The 2,725-nt window shown below is 41.6% G+C and overlaps 1 non-coding gene across 1 annotated transcript; it reads right to left on the reverse strand.

The window, feature by feature from the left end:
- Positions 1-2,301: 2,301 nt before the first annotated feature.
- LOC112713359 (small nucleolar RNA R71) lies at positions 2,302-2,408 on the reverse strand. Its single transcript, XR_003158332.1, has one exon. It is a non-coding gene; the product is annotated as a small nucleolar RNA R71 (small nucleolar RNA).
- Positions 2,409-2,725: the final 317 nt, after the last annotated feature.

Genomic DNA, 2,725 nt, shown 5'->3' on the forward strand with positions numbered 1-2,725 from the left:
TAACGTTGGCAATTGCTCATAAATGGCCACGTTAGAAGCCACGTTAACCTAGTTAACGTGGCCTCTAACGTTAAAGGGGGAAGAGAAGCCAACGTTAGTGACACTCAACATTGTCACTAACGTTGGCCTAAGGTGCAAATAGCCACGTTAACTCCCACGTTAACTTGGTTAACGTGGGAGCTAACGTAAGAGATAGAGAGTTGTCGACAACGTTAGTGACACTCAACATTGTCACTAACGTTGGAGCAACCACACAACCCCCAAGAGCCACGTTAACCTTCACGTTAACTTGGTTAACGTGGAAGCTAACGATGAGGAATGAAGAATGAGCCAACGTTAGTGACACTCAGCATTGTCACTAACGTTGGGATGGCTAAGAATGGCCACGTTAGAAGCCACGTTAACCTAGTTAACGTGGACTCTAACGTGAGACCTAGGGGCACACTTGAACGTTAGTGACAATGTTGAGTGTCACTAACGTTCTCGAAGGATGGCAGAAGCCATGTTAGAAGCCACGTTAACCTAGTTAACGTGAGCTTTAACGTGAAGCAAGAAGGGGCACACTTGAACGTTAGTGACAATGTTGAGTGTCACTAACGTTCTCAAAGGCTAACAAGGCAACGTTAAAAGCCACGTTAACCCAGTTAACGTGGGCTTTAACGGGAGACAAAGGGGAGCATGGCAACGTTAGTGACAATGTTAAGTGTCACTAACGTTCTCGAACTTGTATTTTCACTAACTATTAAACAGCCCTAACGTCTTGAGCTAAAGCTCTCTGCCCACTTCACACTTTCTCTCTGCAAGTAAGCCAAGCCCAATTGAAGAAAGGAACTGCTTCAAAGATCCAGAAGCCCAAGACTTGGAGAGCTAACTAGAAGCTGAGAAGAGTAGTATATATAGGAGTAGTTTTGAAATAGAGGGGAGCTTTTTGGCAAGGAGAGAGAACTACTCTTGTATTTTTACTTTCTCTGCACTTCTAGCTTTATCATGTATTCTCCATCTTTGATTTTGATTTCTAGAGCTATGAACAACTAAACCCCTTTCATTGGGTTAGGGAGCTCTGTTGTAATTTGATGGATCAACACTAATTTTCTTCTTCTTCTTCTATCTTTCCTTTCGATTTTACTTGAAAGCTTTCGATCTTCATCCAATTGGATAGTGATCTTGGAAAAGAAGCTATTCAAACATGGATCTCTTCGGATCCTTGAAAGAGGAATGAAGAGATTAGCTAGAAATGCTTTCTCATGCTGGACCAAATTGAGTGTGGATGGGTATGTGGCTATAACCCTCTAAGCATTTGATTTGGGAAGTGCATGTGGTATAATCAGTGACCACACTTCATCTCTTCTCATGAGCAATTGACCAAGGAATTGGCTATTGATCAAGATTTGAGAGATTGAATTGCAAGAAATTGTGATTCAATCACTTAAGATTGACAAGGAGATCAATGAGTGCATTGATTGAGGAAGAGATGAAAATGAAATTGATCCGGAGAATGCAACATCTCCTAAGCCCAATGAACTCCCCATTTCTGATCTTACCCATTCTCTTTATTTTTTGCAATTTACTTTTATGAGCAATTCCCCCATTCCCATTTACAATTCTGCCATTTACTTCCAGTCATTTACTTTCTTGCCATTTTAATTTCTGCAATTATCAACTCTATTTATGGATTCGCTCAACTAGATCATTCCTCTAATTAAAGTTGCTTGATCAATCAATCCCTGTGGGATTCGACCTCACTCTATTGTGAGTTTTTACTTGACGACAAATTCGGTACACTTGCCGAATGGGAATTTGTTGAGAGACAAGTTTCCCCCGATCAAAGAGGAGGATTTTGAGACAGACATGGAGGAGAACATGGAAAACCACCATGAGAAAGAGACACACAACCTTGCCAGAGAAGGTCTAGCAGATCATGCTGGGCAGAAGAGAAGAGTTCTGGGCTCTTATATTATCCAAATCTAGGAAACTGTGGAAGTAGCATCCAAAAACCAACCATACACGCCAATAACTTTGAACTGAAGCCCCAGCTCATCACCCTTGTCCAGAACAACTGTTCATTTGGAGGAAGCACCCAAGAAAACCCCAATCAATATTTAACCACCTTCCAAAGAATATCTGATACTGTGAAGTCTAATGGTGTTCATTCTGACACCTATAGATTGCTTTTGTTCCCCTTTTCACTCAGGGACAAAGCATCTAAATGGCTAGAATCCTTCCCAAAGGAGAGATTAACAACCTGGGAAGATTATGGTGAACAAGTTCTTGGCGAGATTCTATCCTCCTCAAAGGATCAACAGCTTGAGATCTGAGGTATAAACCTTCAGGCAACAAGATGGTGAAACTCTCTATGAGTCATGGGAGAGGTTTAAGGACTTAACAAGAAGGTGCCCGCCAGACATGTTCAATGAATAGGTGCAACTACACATTTTCTATGAAGGCTTGTCTTACGAATCAAAGAAGGCAGTAGACCACTCTTCTAGGGATCTCTAAATAAGAAAAAGACCATTGAAGTAGCCATAGATGTCATTGAGACTGTAGCTGAGAATGACTACTTTTATGCTTCTGAGAGGAGCAACACTCAAGGAGTAATGGAGTTGAACCATATGAATGCACTGCTAGCTCAAAACAAGATGATCACTAAGCAGTTTGCTGACCTTACAAAGCAGATGGAGAGGAACCAAGTTACAACAGTCACCACCCCATCACCAGCTCAAGAAGG

The sequence above is a fragment of the Arachis hypogaea genome, chromosome 9 (genome assembly GCF_003086295.3).
Source record: "Arachis hypogaea cultivar Tifrunner chromosome 9, arahy.Tifrunner.gnm2.J5K5, whole genome shotgun sequence".
NCBI lineage: Eukaryota > Viridiplantae > Streptophyta > Magnoliopsida > Fabales > Fabaceae > Arachis > Arachis hypogaea.